Source organism: Miscanthus floridulus, chromosome 6, assembly GCF_019320115.1.
Source record: "Miscanthus floridulus cultivar M001 chromosome 6, ASM1932011v1, whole genome shotgun sequence".
NCBI classification, from domain to species: domain Eukaryota; kingdom Viridiplantae; phylum Streptophyta; class Magnoliopsida; order Poales; family Poaceae; genus Miscanthus; species Miscanthus floridulus.
Window position 1 is genome coordinate 10,051,162 of NC_089585.1, and position 21,142 is coordinate 10,072,303.

General features: G+C 47.9%; 1 pseudogene; it reads left to right on the plus strand.

Moving 5' to 3' along the window:
* Positions 1 to 3,974: 3,974 nt before the first annotated feature.
* On the plus strand, positions 3,975 to 6,952 carry LOC136457595 (uncharacterized; annotated as a pseudogene).
* Positions 6,953 to 21,142: the final 14,190 nt, after the last annotated feature.

The window sequence follows — 21,142 nt, forward strand, 5'->3', positions numbered from 1 at the left end:
AGTGAATCCTTATGTATGTTTCTTATTAGCAGTCATGATTAGTTCATTATCTAACCATTCTATGTAAGCACCTGTTCTACTTTCAACCAAGAGTTGAGCAAACAGATACATTTCATCATCTTCTATCTTTCAGTTCTTACTATGGTGCTAGACTGTAGATAAGTCATACCGGATTACCCGGTGATTCGTGAATCAATATGCCCAGCTGGGTACCCCAAAACACATGCCCCGCTTATACCCCATGCACAAGTAGGACCAACCCATCACTCTCCTGTCAAGGGGTCTAGGTCCCCATCCAAACTTGGACTCCAAGCCCTCACACCTGAGTCCCGAACTTAGTGTGGTGCTTAGACCTCCACCATCCCTGCCTCCAATCAGTCAGTCCGGAAAGAGCCGGAACCCACAACAAGAGAGCAACGAGCCTTCCCTGCTCTCATAAACAAGTATATGCTCGAGATAATAAGTCTATAACTTGACTAGAACCCAATGCAACGGTCGGTCCTTAACCGACATGGACAAGGAAAATAGTGTAACCAAGTTATGCCCCATTGACCACGGGACACAAGCTCTTACACCCATCAGTACCCGTATCATATCCCTGCCTAGTCTCCATTTCCTTTCACCATTTTATCATCAGAGTGATAATTATAATCACCTATTGTGAGTAATGGTAGGTTACTCACGCTACCGATAGCCTAAGCATAGCAGCTACTCGACCTATGCTAGTAGGAATCATAGGTAGGTTATCTATGCATTTAGTTTCCATAAAATGCCTATAATGTAAATGCACATCACACATATATATCCGGTGATGATTCAAAATAAGGGTTATGCACCGGGGCTTGCCTTGGGCAGGCGGATGGTTAGCTATGTCAGTCATCTGTGGCTTTAAGACTTCCTCTTATATGAAGACCTCCTCCTCGTACTCCTCAATCACCTCCTTGTATTTATGCTCTCCAACGGTCACGAACTCCACCAACGCGTTCTTTACATGCATGCAATGATGATGCAACACTTAGCACTTTAGCAATAGCAGCTCTTAAAATAACAATACATCTACCAAGCTACTAAGCTAACTCTAATGACTAAGATGCTAAGCTACCCATCCTTTCCACTAAACAGGTATGAAACATTCAAGTATTATCTTAGCAACCAAAAATGCATTTCTTACTTTATTTATGATTTCATATATACTAAAACAAGGAGTACTTAGCTACCCTATTTGTCAACCTATTCTAAGGCTACAAAAATTAGAGTGAGCACATAATAATATAATAAACCTACTGTAAAAATTTTAGGGTTTTTGCTATCACCAATCTACCACAAAAATTCCTATAATTATTTAACCTAATCATATTAAGCACTCTCTAATGATTCAATAGCCACTGGTATCAACATATATATATATATATATGAACTAAATACACTAACAAATATAGCACAATTTTAGAAACCTAACAAAATTGATTTCATAATTTTTGGACATGTACAAAATTTGCTATAATTTTCCAAGGATCAGCTCAAAACTAAATTATAAAAACATTTGCTAATTCGCTAGAAAAAGAAAAATCAATTCTTCCACGGCCCATCCGCGTGACTCAAAGCAGGCCCACACGCGAGGTAGCCTGCGGCGGGAGAGTCCCACGCGCGTCAGCGTTTTTGCAAAAGAGACCTTGCATTTCCCCCAATTCGCAACCAAGGACCAACACTATTTTACTCACTCACAGACCCTCTCACTTTACCCCTTGGCCTTTCTCTAGTTTACCCGCGCACACCCTGGCGGCTCAGTACGCGGCGGCGCGGCGAGCGGTAGCCTAGCACGACTATGTCGACCACCTGGGGCCGCCACTAGCCCAACGATCGGATCGGCCTCCATCCCCAATTCAAGCAGCTACACCTAGCGGCAGCGTGGGGCGGCGAGACGCGCTGAAGCCAGCCACGGCGATACGCAACCATCCGCGATGGTGGCACGACCGCCCTGACGAACTCAAGCATCAAAGAACCCATCTAGCTAGTGAGTGAGCATTAACAGGCTACCATGAGACTAGCTACGGTGACTGTTGGCGAAGAAAGTGGCGGAGAGGAGCTGGCCACGTGCAGCCGAGCCGTGCGGTGGCGCACTGCGGCGACACGGTTGTGTCAGCGGTGGAGTGGAGCTGGTAGCGACTAAGCCAAGGCACGCATAATAAAGAGTAAGGCAAGGCACACCTACTAGCGTGGGCAATTGGGTTCGGGTGGAGGGATGGGAGGTTTGCCGTGGCACGGCATTAACGACGCACCGACGAGAAGACGCCAAATTGGCGCCTGGCTGGGCCATCATCAAAGCGGTGTGGGGTCGGCTGATGAGGAGACATGAGGGCGGAGATGCGGACGAGCCGAATTGAATAGAGGTGACCTATCTCTGGTGCACTCGTGGGCGCAAGGCGACGACGGCGGCAGAAAGATGGGAGGTAGAGCGAGGACGGTGGAATGCGGCCAGTGCTCTGCTGTGACACGCCTTGGCGGGACGCGGTTGACGTAACCGCAGCGACCTAGTCTAGCCACTAGCGAACGAGCACGCGCATGTTCACGCCGGCCTGGCCCGCGTGCCGCAGTGCCATCAATGGCGTGACGACGGTGGATGCAACCATGTGCACAGAATCAAACTAGGCCAGGGCACAGACACGAGCACAGGGGGTGCGACGGTAGTGGCAGTAGGCGTGTCGCGATGCACAGCGAACTTGGCAGCATGGCCGCGCGGCAGCGGCGGCGGCCTCACACGACAGCGCCCATGACTACTCCCACAGCACACGGGCAGCCCAATGCCGCAACTCGCGGGCGCGCGCAAGGCGCACCGACGCGGTGACGTCGACCACTGACACGCGGTGACCGCGTCCATGCAGGGAATGCAAACCAGAAACTGCTATGCACGGATTTTAAAGCTTCTACCACGACCAAATCGTTACTCCTAAACATAAACGGTCTTCACTACACTCAAGATGGTATATGAAGCTACTTAATCAAGCTATAACACTACATCGCTCTTTAACCCAATTCCTTAAAATAGTTTGCTAAACATAGCAATGTCTAACTATCAACAGACTTAGAAATTTTTCTAAGTTTTGAGTTGAACTCTATTTCAAATTGTATTTCTAAGCTATTGGAAATATTAGCTAGCAAGGTTATTTTTCAACAGCAATTATTTCATCATCTTCTACAAAGTTCACACTCCAAACTTTATTTAAGCCCCATATATAAGTTCTATAGTAATTTTACTCAATAAAAATTGCTTTACAACCGTAGTTGATAATTGTACGAATCGTGGAGTAACTTTTCGTTTTGCATTCTTATTGATCGTTTTAGTTGAAATACTTCACCTATTTGTTTCTTCACATGCATTACCCCATAAGTATGATGTTCATGTGTTTTAGTAAATGATTTAGGGCAGAGAGAAAGCAATCAAACACATCCTAGTCTTTTTTTATAGTGTAGGAAAAAAAATGAATAGATCGTCGAGTCAAGCTCCAGCTGAAATCAGCTCTAGCCGTTGGGTTGCTCCGAGCGGGGAGCCGACGCGAGCTGGCGCAGTCCGTGCGAGTCCGACCTGAGAGCCGTGGCTCAGACTTTTTTTTAAACCACGTCCCATCTGACTTGACTAGACCAGGCCAGGCCAGGCCAGGCGGTAGCCAGCACGGCAGCAGCAGCGCTCCCCTGCAGTGGCAGTTCCTGTTCCTCCAAGCAAAGCACGAGCCGAGGCGAGACTCCTGGGAGACCTGGACCCTGCCTTTTCTCCTCTCCTCCCAGAGGCTCCCACGTGCTCGTCGCCTCGCACGCCCGCCACGTCGCCGGCTCCGAAGACGAAAGGTCAGTGCTCGCCTCCGTGGTTCCGCCCGCTCGTCTCCTGCTTCTGCCTCTGCTTCTGCTTCTGCTTCCATTCTGTCTTTTGCCCCGCCGTGGCGGTTTTTGTTTGGAGAATAGTGGCTGATTAATGGGGGTTTTGGCTGTGGTTTTGTGCTCGCGTCGCAGGCGGGGGCGACCGACCGATCAGGGGTCCGGGATGGACTTGCACGCGGCGAGGCTCGATGCAGCGCGCCACCGGGTGGCGCCGACCTCCGCCTCGCAGGGGCAGCCCCGGCCCCAGCAGCAGCTCGGCGTCGGGGACCGCGGCCGCTGCCTTCCTCCTCGCCCTCCGCCTTCAAGAGGCGAGACCCGCAGCGGCGGCGTGGGGAAGGCGGACGAGGTGCGGGGTACTCGGGACACGCGGCTCGGCAGCGGCGTGGCGACGCGCGAGGCGGCGCCGGTGGCCGCGGACGCGGCGGCTGTTTCTGCGGGCGACGCCGCGGCCGCGCCTGGGGTGGCGCGGGAGGACAAGGGAAAGGGGGGCGCCGAGTTGGGCGGCAAGAGGTGTCTCGACTCGGCGGAGGAGACGGGAGGCGGCGACGCGGGCAGGAAGAGGGGCCTGGGCTTGGCCGCGTACCCGCCACCCCCCAAGCGGAGGCTAGTGTCGGCCACGCGCCGTTTCCCGCCTGGCTACGGGAGGGCCGCCGCCGCTCCGCTCGCTGCCGGGGACGACGATTCGAGGCTCGTTGTTGCACAAATCGACGGTGCTTCTGATGCACTGAAGAAGACAGCTCCTGCTCTTTCGGACGCCAAGGCTGGTTCGAGCGTCATGCAGGTGGAGTCGTCTGCTGAGGTTGTTTCCGCTCCAATTGCTGACATTGGTCATCACGGTCTGGAGGCTGAGCTGCAGAGATCATCCGAGCCTTTACGCCAGAGTGGTGTGCCTAGTGCAGATGATTTGCTTGACACCGATTCACAGGGTGATGCTGGGAGTGCTGGATTTGTGGAAGGGGTTGGTGCCAGCCACGCGGCGTTTGCTACCCAAGCCAAGGATGGTTTCTGCCGTTCGCCGCTTCCCACCTGGTTGCGGGAGGGCCATAGCTTCTCTAGTTGCTGGAGAAGGCAGCACTGAAGTCGGCTTGCCATTGCCGGAGAAGGTGGTGGCTACAGATTGCTCTACTTCTGCAGCAGACAAACAGGCCATGCAGATTGTAGATGTTCCATGCAATGCAGCTATTACTGATCGAGCAGCACAGAAGGAGAAATTCGTGGAAGGGGAGACTGCCGCACCCAAGGTACAGCCTCAAGGATCTCAAAGTTGTACCAATGTTACTCTGCATGAGTCTTCAGCTTGTAGAGATGGGCCTTCTGTTCCTGCAATCAGTTTGCAAAGTCAGGAGAAGAGAACATCATGTGTGGCTGTGAAAGATATCGAGGTGGGTGATCAAATCTGCTGGGAGTTCCTCCAATGCTCTTGCTCAATCATTGTCTGAAGGTCCTTCCAAAGAACATCTGGTCAGTGTTAAGGCCTTGTTTAGATTGCAAATTTTTGCAATTTGGACACTGTAGCACGTTTTGTTTGTATTTAACAAACTTTGTCTGATCATGGACTAACTAGGCTTAAAAGATTCGTCTCGTGATTTACAACCAAACTGTGCAATTAGTTATTTTTTTTACCTACATTTAATACTCCATGTATGCGTCTAAAAATTGATGTGATGGAGAGAGAGTGAAAAAAATTGGAATTTGGAGGTGATCTAAACAAGGCCTAAGATGGGCAGAGCATTTTCTGGTGTTGCACCAGGAGCGTCTGGCAAGGTGCTATGAGGAGAGATAAGGTCATGTCAGCAGCTCAAAAAGAAGTCAGGCCTGCCAAACTGATTCAGAAAATTTCCAAGATCAAGGTGAAGGAGACTGAACATGGAAAGTGTGTGACCACGAATGGATCTGAAGACACTGCTGGGTTTGAACATCAGGCTCCCACATCTGGGAAGAAGTGCCTCCGGACAGATAGAGAGGCTGCTGCCACAAGTAGGAACTCCTTTGGTCCCAAGAAGAAGGGAAATGTAAAACAGAAATCTATGCTGCCATCTAACGTGGAAGATGACATTCTGAAGGCACTAGCTGCTCATGAAGAAAAATACGGTGGTGCCCAGAATGTGGATGCTAGGAGCAAGGTCAAGATGATGCACGGGAGGTTCGAGTTTATACGCAGGGCTATAATACGAGCTGTGAAACAACAGTCATTGAAGTTACCTAGAATTGACCTTGCAGCTGCTGATCTAATCAAGAAAACGTCAGGATTTACCCAGCATGGCCCTATTGTTGGAAACGTGCTTGGAATTGAAGTTGGTGATGAATTTCTCTACAGAGTTGAGTTGAACATTGTTGGTCTCCACCGCCCATACCAGGGAGGCATAGACACCACAAGAGATAAATATAATGTGCTTATCGCAATTAGTGTCGTTGCTTCTGGAGGTTATCCTGATCAGCTATCGAGGTCTGATGAATTGGTATACACCGGTTCTGGAGGAAAGATTTCTGGTAAGAAGGGGGTGGGGGATCAAAAGCTTGAGAAGGGTAACCTAGCCTTGAAGAATTGCATCCGAACGAAAACTCCTGTCCGAGTGATTCACAGATTTAATGGTCTGAACGGAGAAACCCCAATGTTCACGTATGATGGGCTATATAATGTTGTGGATTGCTGGAGAGAAGGCCAACCAGGCTCCAAGGTGTTTAAGTACAAGTTACAGAGGATTCCTGGGCAAGCCGAACTGCACTACGGTAGTGAAACTTCCCACAGAAGTAAAGCTGGGATCACGGGTTGAATGGTTGGCCATCGAGCTCACTCATACCACTATTCAAACTTCATCGTGACTCCGCTCGTTTCACAGATACACTGGAGAACATGTTATCTTGGCATTTCATCCTAGGCCATGTTTAGTTCCACCAAAATCCAAACTTTGGCACTATGCAAAAAGAAGATTTTCCGTCACATCAAACTTGCGGTAAATGCATGGAGTACTAAATGTTGACGAAATCAAAAACTGGTTGCACAGGTTGGTTGTACTTTGCGAGACGAACGCTTTGAGCCTAATTAGTCAACGATTGGACAATTATTACTAAATACAAACAAAATGCTACAGTACACTACGGTGGTTTCAGATTCCGGCGGCGCCAACTTTGGCCGGCAACTAAACGCGGCCCTAGCCTGTAAATAAGCTAGCAGTAGCGTTATCGTGTTATACATGTCTATTCTGCATGATCAGTTCACATTACAAGAAAAAAGCTGCTGAAGTGCTCTTGAGCAAAGTTTTGAAAATCGACGATTACGTCTTGCCTAGGCGCGCCTAGTCGCTAGGCTATGGCCTGGCACCTGGACTAGGGGGGTAATCGCCCCTCTAGGCGGGCGGAGCTAGGCGGCGACCAGGAGCCCTAGGCAACGCGGAATCGAGCTAGGCGGGCGACGCGGGCCATCGCGCGCGAAAGAATGGCTCCGTGGGCGAGCGCGCGCGCAGAGCTCCAGGCGCGGGAAAAAGCCGCGCGTTGCTGCGCTGGAGAAGGATAAGGGTGAGAAGGGGAGAGAAAGTCGTACTCGCCTCGACCTCCGCCGGGAAGCCGGTCCCGTCGGCTGCGCTGCTCGCCTAGAAGTAGATCCCGCCGGCGAGCCTCCTCTCCGCCTGGCAAGACCCGCCGGCGACGCTGCTCCCCGCCTGTCTCCTTCCTCCTCGACGAGCTCATCCCCGCGGGTCATGCTCCTCCCCGCCGGGAAGCAGGTCCCGCCGGCTGCGCTGCTCGCCTGGAAGCAGATCCCGCCGGCGAGCCTCCTCCTCGCCTGGCAAGACCCGCCGGCGACGCTGCTCCCTGTCGGTCTCCTTCCTCCTCGACGAGCTCGTCCCCGCGGGTCGTGCTCCTCCTCGCCGGTCTCTTTGTCTTCGTCGCCAGAAGCTCCTCCCCGTCGATCTCCTCCCAAGGTCTGTATGTCCTCTTCCCCTGCTCCTCTGTTTGCTTGTGTTTTGTGTTGTGAGAACTGAGAATCATCAATCATGTGATGTAATGTACTGCTAGTCTACTATCCATTTTATATTCTGTGTTGCTGCCTGTTGTCCCTTCATATTTGTGATTTCAAAAGGCTATCCTATGCTGCTGAAATGCTAATAATGGATGGGAGAAGGCTCAGACCTAAGATAAGTACCTAACTTGCTATTTCCTATTTTTTGTATCACTTGTATTGATGTCCAATTGCATCTAAAAGTGTTGTCCACTTCTATTGCAGCAGTGCTGTAGGAAATTCAGTGATCAGTAGTGTATCAACTGCAACTAAGGACAAAGAACCTAAGGTATGTCTACTCGTCCTTCCCTATTTTTTATCTAAATTATTCATGATTTGTGCTATAAATGTATATATTATATATTAATATATAAATATAAATTGGCAAAACGTCTAGAAAAACACCTAGCATCGCCTAGGCTAGCCTAGGCTGGACTAGTCGCTAGGCTAAGGGTCATCGCTTAGATTTCGCCTAGCGCCTAGCAAAACTTTGCTCTTGAGTCCTTTGTTAGTCATTAAACCTGCTGAAGTTTGTCCAAGTTCTTTGTCAATCGGATCTAGTCGTTGTTTCTGGGTGCACTGAAGCAGAGCCTGGAGAGGGTGAGCTCCGCGGCACATGGGCTCCACCATGCACCTGCAACAGGGGTAAATAAATCCTGAGTGCCACTTTCTAAATAACTATTTTTTCAGCTTATTTTTTTAGCTTGTCTTATAATCCGTACTTTTCAGCTTATTTTTTCAGCCGGGATAGTATTTTTCTCTCACAACAAATCAGTCAATAGTACTTTTAGCCATGACTTATCAGCCAAGCGAACGAATCCATTAAGCTAGCCGAGGCTACAAAGAGCCAAAATCACATAGCAGTCCAAAAGGACACAACACGGATCCATTATGCCTCTCGTCAATTGTAGCATATATATATTCATGCACATGCGCACGTGCATACTACCCACGCACACCACACACTCCACGTGCACAAGATAAACTACACAGAGTAGAACCGCGTCCTACGTAACTTCTTTTTCTTTGAGAGAGAGGGGGCGTCCTAGGTAGTTTTTTTAAACCAGGTTTATATTTCACATATATCTCTTAAAGTTTACATTCCAGTTCTTACAAAGACATCCTTCAAGAAAAGAAAAATTACAGCATAGTCCTTGCAAGATCCTCGCGGTAGTCTTCGTCGCCGGCGGTCGGAGCAGCCACTCGACGAGCTCTCGTCGCACCAAAGGATAGAGAGGATACACATCGAGTGTGTAGCTTGAAGCCGAACTCCTTCCCGACGAAGAAACATCACAATTTTTCATTGCCACCAAGAGTAGCACATCGATATGCTTTCTAGACGCTGAACGCCCTGGCTGAACAAGATAGCCATCAACCATTACATCGTCGGGAGACAAGGAATCTGACGCCTCAAGAATCGCCAGCGACCCCAGCTCACCTGAAAGCTCTAGTTTGGTTTTGGTGAATTGATGAAACCCTAAATGCTAACCTAGTTTATCAAAGTGATTATGAGATAGGTGGCACATTCCAAGTGGTGAAACAAATGAAGATCATGACATGATGATGGTGATGCCATGGTAATGATCAAGTGCTTGGACTTGAAAAGAATAAAGAGAAAAATAAAAAGCTCAAGGCAAAGGTAAAATTTATAGGAGCTTTTTGGTTTACTGATCGAGACACTTAGCAAGTGTGATCACATTTAAGATCGATAGTCATTCGATTAAGAGGGATGAAACTCGTATCGAAATGCGGTTATCAAAGTGCCACTAGATGCTCTAACTCATTGCATATGTATTTAGGATCTAGTGGAAAGCTAACACCCTTGAAAATGTTTGTGAAAAATGCACACGCGTGCACAAGGTGATACACTTGGTGGTTGTCATATTTGAGCAAGGGTGGAGAAGTTGGTGAATCGAAGGAAGTGTTTTTCACTATCAAACAGTGATCGGACGCTGAGTTCGAAGTGACCGGACTCAGGGTTCCAGCGTTCGGTCAATTATAAAAGAAGGGGCTACTCTCGGCCTATGACCGGACGCAGGTGACCGAACTCTGACTGAACATTGTTCAGCGTTTGGTCCTGCTGATGTGGAGGCGTATAGAGAAGAGGGTGAGTGACCGGACGCTGGGTGAGTCCGGTCGGGCATGACCAGACGCATCCGATCACGAAAAACCATCTCTGGAACCTTACTAGAAACGACCGGATTCCAGTGGTGGAGCGTTCAATCACTTTGAGCAGTGCGTCCAGTCGCAACTTAACACGTGGCGTGAAGCTAACTAGCCGTTGAGATCTCATGGACAAGATTAAACCAAGGGGCCACGTGGCGTGCATCACGTGATTAGATGCTAGGAGATGTGCGTCCGGTCGCCCCGACCTGCGCGTCCGATCGGTGCGCAGTGGGATGCTCTGTGAGCCCAACGGCTCTATTCGTGGGGGCTCTCTATTTAAGCCTTATGGCTGGCTCAAACTCACTCTTTTGGCCATTTGCATTGATATAACAACCTTGTGAGCTTAGCCAAAGCCCTCCCACTCATCTCTATCATTGATTCAACATCTTTGTGAGATTGGGAGAGAATCCAAGTGCATTGCTTAAGTGATTGCATCTAGAGGCACTTGGTGTTCGTGTTTCGCTGCGGGATTCACTTGTTACTCTTGGTGGTTGCCATCACCTAGACAGCTTGAAGCAGCGAGGATCGTTGAGTGGAGGTTGGTGATTGTCTCTGGCTTCGATCGCGGTGATTGTGAGGGGTCTTGTGCCTTCCCCGATGGAGCGTCAAAAGGTAACTCTAGTAGATTGCTCGTGTTATTAAGTTACCTCACTTGTGGGTAGGTTCTTACGGTGTCCAATTATGTGGATAAGGTTCGTGCAACACCTCTTAACCGCCTAACCACCAAGTGTTGGTCGACACAACGGAGACTAGCATGCCGGCAAGCACGTGAACCTCGGGAGAAAAATATTGGTTGTCTCTTGCCCTTTGGTATTTTTCTGGTCATTGAATTAGTATTTATCTTGTGATTGGTTCACTCCTCTACACGGCGGTATAATCACCTTACTCATTTACATTCCCGCAAACTAGTTGTAGCAAACTCTTTAGTGTAGATAGAATTGAGAGCTTACTTTATAGCTTAAGTTCATCTAGTGGAGCTCTTTAGTGTAGCAAGTGTGAGAGCTCTTAGTGAGTAGTGACTTAGTAAATTGTGTGTCTAGTGATCATAGTAACTAGAATTGTTGGATATGTGTCTTGCAACCCTTGTAGAGCTAGAGCAAATTTTATTTTCGTTATTTGTCATACTAATCAAATTGCTCTAGTTGGTTTATAAATTTTTAAATAAGTTATTCACCCCTCTAGCCATATTAGGACCTTTCATCATCGGACGACGACTCAACCCAAAGGGAAAATAAACCACCAGAACAGGTGTAAACCAAAAGCCAACCCGATTTCTCAGAGTGTTGGTAGACATACCTCTCAAGAATCTCATCGAAAAGGCCAACATCGCTAGTGCCAATCCCGAAGGAGACGAGGGAGGGAGAAGAAGACCTGACAAGATCTAGAGTAGCCAGAAGTTCTTCGGATCCGGCGAGCTTACGCCTCAGCAAGCCCTTCACTGGCACCAGAACACTCACAAGCGATGCGGAAAAGAGGCCGACGAAGCTTATTCTCTAACGGCGTCATGGCCTCCACCAACCGTGTTAGAGTAACTAGGAATAGTACCATATTGTCTAACCACGTGAGGTGTTAGTCCTATGTACTCTGAAAGGATCAAGATGCCCAAGAGGGGGGGGGGTGAATTGGGCTAATTCTAAATTTTCTTGCAATAATTAAATCCTACGGTTAGCCCAATTAACCCCTTGTGCCTAGAAAAGTGTTTCTATTACTTTAACGCACAAAGAACTTGCAATCTATGTTCCAAACTTACTCTAGCATGGCAATTCTATGAATGTAAGAACATGTATTGAATTGCACAAAGTAAATGCTCAAAGTAAATAGAGAGAGGAACGCGGCGATGTTTTGCCGATGTATCGGAGAGTCGCCACTCCCCACTAGTCCTCGTTGGAGCACCCGCGCAAGGGTGTAGCTCCCCCTTGATCCATGCAAGGATCAAGTGCTCTCTACCCCTTGATCCATGCAAGGATCAAGTGCTCTCTACGGGTTGATTCTTCGACACTCTGTCGCGGCGAATCACCCAAAGCCACTCATAACTTGAGTTGGGTCACCCACAAGCTCCGTCGGGTGATCATCAAGCTCCCAATCACCACCAAGCCGTCTAGGTGATGGCGATCACCAAGAGTAACAAGCACGAACTCTCACTTAACCATGCGAAGCCTAATGAGAAGATGGATGCACACTTGGCTACTCTTGATTCACTAATGAGGCTACTCTCTTGGATTCTCAAATCTCAATCACCTCACTAGGACCTTGCTCTTCTTGGCACTCACAAATGTGTTTCTCAGCTGTTGGAATGAGCAAAAGTAACTCCACACGCGAGTGGAGCTTCTATTTATAAGGCAGCCTGAAAAATGAACTGTTATGAGCTTCTACGGGGTGACCGGACGCTCCGGTCATGTTGACCGGATGCTCCGGTCAGTTCAACTCGTGAACTAGTGAAAATGTGTTGATCAGACGCTGGCTGGGTCCGGTCATCACTGACCGGACACGTCCGGTCGCATTGAACCCTTACTAGAACCTTACTAGACTTGACCGGACGCTGAACCCTCAGGGTCCGATCAGTACTGACCAGACGCGTCCGGTCGTAGATTCCCTTCTCTGGTACCTTACTAGAGTCGACCGGACGCTGCCTTTCAGCGTCCGGTCACTTGACCTCTCCAGCGTCCGGTCGCACCGAACGCAGACTGCTGATCAAATGAACTGACCGGACCCTGCGGCCAGCGTCCGGTCGCACCAGGGCCAGCGTCCGGTCAGCATTTGACCCTCCATTCACTTCCAACTCTCGATCATATGTGAAAAAGTTTGCTCCAAAGGATCTCAGGCATTCATAGGAGCTACCTAGATCTAGTTTTAACAAGTGTGCACCACACCTAACTCACTAGACTCACCTAGGTCAAGCTACCCGTCCATACCCCCCTTAATAGTACGGCCAAAGGAAAAACAAAGTCCTAAACTATTCTAAGTGTCACTCCAACTCCAATCGACACTTAGAACTAGTCATCCTTAACCTTGTTGTCCATCCTTTAAAAACCGAAACGATTTCCATCGTAGGGGCATGACAACCTTGATTGCCCAATTAATCTCCATTACCATGACCTAACTCACTTGTCTCTACAAAACACACGTTAGTCATTGTAATCTTGTATTGTCATTAATCACCGAAACCCAACTAGGGGCCTAGATGCTTTCAATCTCCCCCTTTTTGGTGATTGATGACAATACCACCTTGAGTATGTGAAAGAGTGAGGTTTTTGACGGACTTAGTTCATATAAGCTTTTGTCAATAAGAACAAAAGTGTTAGGCAAGCTTATATGACCCAAGCCAACATAATGTACTCAAAGGATATGAATTAAGCAAGAGTACAAGTACCAAAGCTCATTTGCATTGGAGTATAAAAGCGGAAGCAAAGGCAAATGAGCTTAACACAAGTGACATGACATATAAATAATGCAAAGTAGAGAGCACACATGTCATTTATCACAATCATGTAGGTATCACTATCACATAGATATAATAATATACATGACAGTAACACACGAATGCATAAAGTAATAGTATATCACACAGATAGAACTCCAAATGTATATAATAAGCTAATACTAGATAACTAGCTCCCTCTAAATGTCGCTAACCCTGAGTCTACATACTCGAACCCTCTCCCCCTTTGGCGTCAAACACCAAAACCTAAGGGACGGTCGGCGGGGCTACAGCGGATGAGCCGAGCGCTGAGGTGCGAGGAGCAAGCTAAAACTGGGTGCCATCATCATCTGACCCTAAGCTCTAAACTGACTAACCCTCTGTGGCTGGCAATGTCTCTGAAGCGGTCTAGGTCTGAGCTGGGGCAGGTGCTGCCTGTGATGCTGCTGGGACGTCTGTCGTAGGATCTGACGAGGCGACAGACGAGGGGAGCCTCTGAGTAGTCACTACGACTGGGGCTGCTGTAGAAGGACCAGTGGTATGCATATGAGGTGGTGTAGGCATGCCGGTCAGCTCGTTGAAAGATGCTCCAAGACTCCTAGAGACTGACGTGTCAGGCATAAAAAGCAAGGGTGACTACTCTGGTGAGAAGCCCGTGTGATATGGAGTGAACTGTGGGGCTATCACTGGTGAGGACAACCACTGGGACACCTGAACTGTAGGTGAAGCAAACTGAGCTAGAGGCTATCCCTGACTCTGAAGCCCACTGGGCTGTACAGCTAGAGTCGTCGAAGTGGTGGCAGGCTGAGCAAGCTGGGGCAAAGGCTGTGGTAGTGGGACCCCAAGTGCTGTCACTACATGCTGCATAAATCCCATAAGCTGCTGCTGTATGAGTAACTGCTGGTGATGCATATGCTGCTGCTACTAGAGGAGCTGCTGCTGCCGCTGGAACTCGTCCTAACGAGCCTAAAACTGTGCGAAGTTGGCAACGGTCTCCTGAGCCTGACGTGCCTGATCTTGCTGTATCTGATCAAGAATAGCAATCAACGCGGGGTCCATCTACGGTGCAGGTGGAGCTGAGCTAGAACTGTCGGCCTCTGCATCGTGTCTGCGTGGAGGCATATGAGGAATCGGCTGATAATCATCATCTGAACTATCACTGGACTCGGTCATCTCCTGCTGTGCCTCAAGCTGCTCCTCCTCAGTGGTGGCAATGCCTCTAATGATCTCGTCCTGCTGAGCTGCTGACTCTGGAACATCTGGACGACGACTGGGCCGAGCGGGTGCCTGTGGTGTGCTGTGCCGGATCCTCTATGCCATGTTATAAGCCAGAAACTCTGTAGTGGCACCTCTGTACTCGGCAACCATCTCTGGGGTCCTAACATGCATAGACTGGAGCATTAGGAAAGTAATCCAATGTGCATATGGAAGCTGTCTACGACCCTTGAAGCCCTCAGCAATAGTATCCTCCATCTCTGATAGAAGGAGGTCCCAAATGTCGAACACGGTCTGCTGCATTAGGGCATTAAGAAGCCAGAGCTGTAGGCGAGTCAGACCCTCTCTATAACCCAACCTGGGAAGTAGTGTCCTCCTAATAATAGCCTCTAGTACTCGAGCTGTAGGAGTCAGGTCACTGGGGTTTCTCCTCGACCCCTCACCAAAGGGCTCCTTGAAGCAATGGCGCACAAGATCTATAGGGGGCACCAACCCTCCATGAGAGTGCCTGGGAGGCTCCTACTGTCCATAGCATAGCTTATGCAATCTGACAGGCTGATCCTATAGCCTCAGTATCTCCTGGGCCCTAAAACTCATCACCCTGTAGTCTCTGCCGTTGAATACAAAGTGTATGAAGTTGTGATGCGGATCAACGTAGAGTGAAGCATAAAACTGTCGAACCCAAGATGGTACATATACTCCTATCTAGCCAATCAGATCTATCAGCCTCGGCAAATATGACAAGTAGGGGTGGATATGCTCTCTGGCTGCTGCCACAATAGACTCTATACTGCAGACTCGCTGAGATCTGAACACTACCCCACTGTTGAGATAAGCATTATAGAAACCCTCTGCTACTCTCTCATCCCTCCTCGAAGGAAACCACACGTCAAACTCAACAAACCTCAGCTGGCGAACCTATCTGGCTGTGGTGGCCCTCAAGTCAAGGTGTACCACTAGAGGCGGACCTTGTGGTCTGGGCGGTGGGCGTGAACCCCTGCGCTGTGTAGCTAGCCTCAGTGGAACTATAGCACTGGTACGACCAGAGCGGCGTAGCTGGGGTGCCGGCTCGGTCTCCTCGGTCTACTGGCCCTCCTGAGTCTCCTAAGCTGGCTGAGGCTCTGCTGGTGGAGGCTACTGCTGTGGCTCCTATTGGGACTCCCCCTAACGCTGAGGCTCCTCAATAGCCAGATGACGTCCTACCATCATGACAGTCCCAGGTGGACTACCATGAAGCCGCTCAATCTCCCTCAGTCTGCCCTGCGCGTCTGGTGCCAGATGATCTGCTATGACAACTCCACTATGGACACCTCCTCTCTTGGCACGCTCTATGGCCTCAGCGACTGCTACTGCTCTCGCTGTCTCTGCGTCAGGGTACTTGTGCTTCTTGGATGTCACCTGCTTCGTTGCCTTGCCTTTTGATCCTACAGGCTGGCGAGGCGGGGGCCTCTGATCATCGTCTCCTGGACCACCACCAACATTCTTCGTGTGAGCCATCTGACCTGACAAGAGGATGAACTGCCGCTGATGAAGATCAACTGTCAAACTGACACTCCCGAGGCTTGGCCTCGATCCGTACTCGCGAGCTTGGCTCCGAGTTGTCTGACAACTACCACAAGAACCTCAACGGGACCGACTCGCTGCACGATGGAATAGATGGATATACAAATAAATATAATATATCCAATAGATGCAAAAAACCTAGGAAGCAAGCAATGTAGGTACGAAATTGAAGCGACGGGCATGCTACCTGATGAACCGGCGATCTGAGAGAAGAAGAGACGTGACACGCGGGGGAAACCTCAGAACCGGCTGGGGCTAGGGTTGTGAAGCTCTACGAAGAATCAGCCGAGGATCAGCGACAATGACAAAGTTAGGGTTGCTGCGCTGACGCAAGGTAATCTGATGAATCGGCAGAAAGGGCCTTACCAGCACGGCGGTAGGGCTAGGGCACGGCAGATTGGCGCGGTGGAGCTACTCACTGGCTGGAGGCGCCGGACGCACTGGCTTGGCTCCGGCGGCACTGGATCGCGAGAGGCGTGCGGGAGCAGAGGACGGTGATAGTGACTCGCGGTGGCCTGAGCGCGCGAGGAGGTGACACGCTGGCTGGTGGCGCCAGGCGCACGGGCTTAGCTGTGGTGGCGCAAAGGTCACGGGAGGCGCTCGGCCACGGAGCAGGAGCGAGCACGGGCAATACTCCGGCGACAAGGAAGCTCGATGGCGTGGAATAGCTATGGTGGCGCGGCGGCTAGGGCACGGCTACGGCGAGCTTGTGGTGGCGCACCATCATGGGAGGTGCGGAGGAGCTACGGCGGCGTTGGCTAGGGTTAAGTCAAACGAATTGAAATCGGTTATATGAGGGTCCCCCAATGCAACAAGAAAGGAAACGGAAAAGAGTCCTGAACCCGCTCGAGATCCACTGACCAGATGATCCAGTGGTAGCGATCGGACGCTACCACCCAGCATCCGGTCGATTCCAGAGAGGTCTAATTCCTCTAGAATCGCGATCGAACGCGTTCGGTGGTCCATGACCGGACGCAGGCAGGGTCCGGTCAGTACAGCCTGTTTCTTCTTCAAACAACCGGACGATGAATCCCTTCTTGACCGGACGCACAAACGCAGCGTCCGGTCACTCCTTCTGCTGTAGTTCACCTCCTGTGAACTGACCGAACGCTGGACAACAGCGTCCGATGGTCCTTTTCCAGCAAATCTTCAAAGTTCCTTCATGTTGCCTGTTCCCAATCAAGTCCCAACTTAAATAAGATCCAAATAAACACCAATTGGGACTGATGTGAGTGACCTCTCTCAAACCCTCATATTTTTCAAAATATTTTGCCTTAGGCTATAATTTTTTTAAGAAAATAGGCAATAAGAGGGCAAATGAAACAAAACGACAAAACAACATCCATGCATATGGAATACTTTGTATATAAATCTAGTTGCTTGTCAAGTTTGATCCAAGGTTAAGCTTCTTCACACGCTTTTCGGTAGTTATCTTAACCATGTTAGACAAGCCCTACATGCATTGCCAAAAATTAAACATGTTGTATATTACAATGAATGCAAGGGACAACACAAGCTTAATTTTTAGTGAAGTTGCTAAAGTCAAGTACATTGAGCTCATTCCGCAATCTACAAAATGTAGCCTCATCTAGCGGTTTAGTGAAGATATCCGCTAATTGATCTTCGGTTCTTACACCTTCTAGTGATATATTATTTTTAGCAACATGATCTCTTAGAAAGTGATGGCGGATATCTATGTGCTTGGTGCGAGAGTGTTGAACCAGATTATTTGTAAGTTTTACGGCACTTTCATTGTCGCACAAAAGAGGTACTTTTTCTAGAACTACACCATAGTCTAGCAAAGTTTATTTCATGTATAAAATTTGTGCACAACAAGCACCCGCGGCAATGTATTCTGCTTCAATGGTGGACAAAGCCACACTATTTTATTTCTTGGAGGACCAAGACACAAGTGATCTACCAAGCAAATGGCACCCTCCGGATGTGCTTTTTCTATCAATTTTGCATCCGGTGTAATCCGAATCGAAATAGCTAACTAATTCAAATATAGCTCCTTTGGGATACCAAAGGCCAATGCTTGGTGTGTGCTTAAGATACCTAAGGATTCTTTTTATGACAATTAAATGTGTTTTCTTAGGGTTAGCTTGAAATCTAGCATACATACACATACTAAACATGATGTCGGGCCTAGATGCGGTTAAATATAACAAGCTACCAATTATAGAATGGTAGAGAGTTTAATCAACCGGGTTACCTCCCTCATCTAGGTCGAGATGTCCATTGGTAGGCATTGGTGTCTTGATTGGCTTACATTCATCCATCTTGAATCTCTTGAGAAGATCTTTTGTGTATTTCTCTTGAGAGATGAAGATGTCTTCTTTCATTTGCTTGACTTAAAAACTAAGAAAGAATGTAAGCTCACCAATCATGGACATCTCGAACTCCTTCGATATCAATTCACTAAATTCTTTGCATGAGTCTTTATTTGATGATCCAAAGATGATATCATCAATATATACTTGACAAATGAAGATATGCCCATTAAGCTTCTTGGTAAATAGTGTGGTGTCGACCTTCCCAATGGTAAAACCCTTCTTAATGAAGAAGTCCCGAAGGCGCTTATATCAAGCTCTTAGGGCTTGCTTAAGCCCATATAGTGCCTTGGACAACCTATAAACATGGTTAGGATATTTAGGGTCTTCAAACCTAGGAGGTTGATCAACATAGACTAGTTCACTAATAAAGCCATTTAAAAATACACTTTTCACATCCATTTGATATAGTTTCATTTCATGATGTGATGCATATGCAAGTAGGACACGGATGGCATCTAATCTTACAACCGGTGCAAAGGTCTCTCCAAAATCCAAACCTTCAACTTGAGAGAACCCCTTTGCAACTAGTCTTGCCTTGTTCCTCACAACAACACCTTGATCATCATGCTTGTTATGGAACACCCACTTTGTTTCAATGACTCTTGCACCTTTTGGTCGCTCTTCTAGAGTCCAAACTTCATTGCGAGTGAAGTTGTTTAACTCTTCATGCATGGCATTGATCCAATCCATATCTTTAAGAGCTTCTTCTACCTTGGTAGGCTCATAGCAAGAGACAAAAGAGTGATAAGCAATAAATGAAGCAAGTTTTTGAGATCGAGTCATTACACCCTTTGATGGACTCCCTATAATGAGATCTTATGGATGATCTTGTAGGAGAGGTGTATTTCGTCTATTGACCACTTGAGGAGGAGGTTGTGGAGCATCAACATCTTGTGCTTGTATCACCATTTGCTCATGGGAGATATGAGTATCTTCATTTTCTACTCTCCCATCTTTCTCACCATCTTGTGGCACACTCGATAAAGAAGGTTGATCAATGACTTGTACATCATCTTCATCATCTTTTGGCTTGATGTCTCCCACCGGAATATTCTTCATAGCCTCCCTCAATGGTTCATCACCTACATCATCAAGATTCTCATGTGCTCCTTGGGAGCTGTTAGATTCATCAAATTCCACATCATATGTTTCTTCAACCAAGCCGGTGGCATAATTAAATACTCTATATGCTTTGGACTTTGATGAGTAACCAAAAAGAAAACCAATATCACAACATCTTTGGAACTTCCCTAGGTGTTGCCGCTTCTTGTAGATGTAGCATTTGCAACTAGGCACCCTAAAGAAGGAGACGTCCGGCTTCTTCCCATTGAGCAACTCATAAGGTGTCTTGTCAAGGAACTTTTGAAGAAATAGGTGGTTGGATGCATAGCATGCGGTGTTGATTGCTTCCACCCATAGAGCTTTGGGGGTATTGTACTCATCTAGCATTGTCCTTGCAAGAGTGATCAAGGTCCGGTTCTTCCTCTTAACTACACCATTTTGTTGAGGAGTATAAGTTGCGGAGACTTTATGCTTGATCCCAACTTCATCATAATAGGCTTCAATGTTTGTGTTGTCAAATTCTTTGCCATTGTCACTTCTTATCTTCTTAAGCTTCACTTCAAATTCATTTTAAGCTCTCTTGGCAAACTTCTTGAAGTAAGATGCAACTTCAGATTTGTCATAAAGGAAGAATACCCATGTATACCTTGAATAGTCATCAACAATCACAAGACAATAGAGATTCCCTCCCAAACTCTTGTATGTTGTTGGTCCAAATAAATCTATGTGTAGGAGTTCTATCACTCTTGTGGTTAACATGAAAGCTTTGGTTGGATGAGTATTTGCAACTTGCTTGCCGGCTTGACATGCACTACAAAGCTTGTCCTTCTTAAACTTCACATCCTTCAACCCTCTCACCAAATCATTCTTCATAAGCTTCTTGAGTGAGCTCATCCCAACATGAGCAAGTCTTCTATGCCATAGCCACCCAAGTGTTGTTTTGGTGAATAGGCAAGTCTTCAAATTTGCATCTTCGGAGGTGAAGTCCACTAGATATAAGTTGTTGTATCTAAATCCATTGAATATCACTTGATTGTCATCTACCTTGGATACAACAACCTCCTTCTCGGTGAACAAGCATTGGAAGCCAAGATCACACAATTGTCCAACAGATAGTAAGTTGAAGCTCAATGAAGCAACATAGAGCACATTGGAGATAGAATGATCATTTGATATTGCCACTTTGCCCAATCCTTTAACCTTGCCCTTTGAGTTGTCTCCAAATGTTATTTTCTCTTGTCCATCTACCTCTTCATCTAGTGAGGTGAACATACGAGAATCACCGGTCATATGTTGAGTGCAACCACTATCAATAACCCAATGACTTCCACTGGTCTTGTAGTTCACCTACACATAAGAGATTCAAGCTTTAGGAATCCAAACTTATTGAGGGCCCTTCACCTTCTCAACAAGTGACTTAGCCACCCAAATCTTCTTAGGCCTATTCTTGTTAGAGGGACCTAAGAACATGACTTTCATCTTTCTACTAGAGTCCTTTCTAAGCATGTAGTG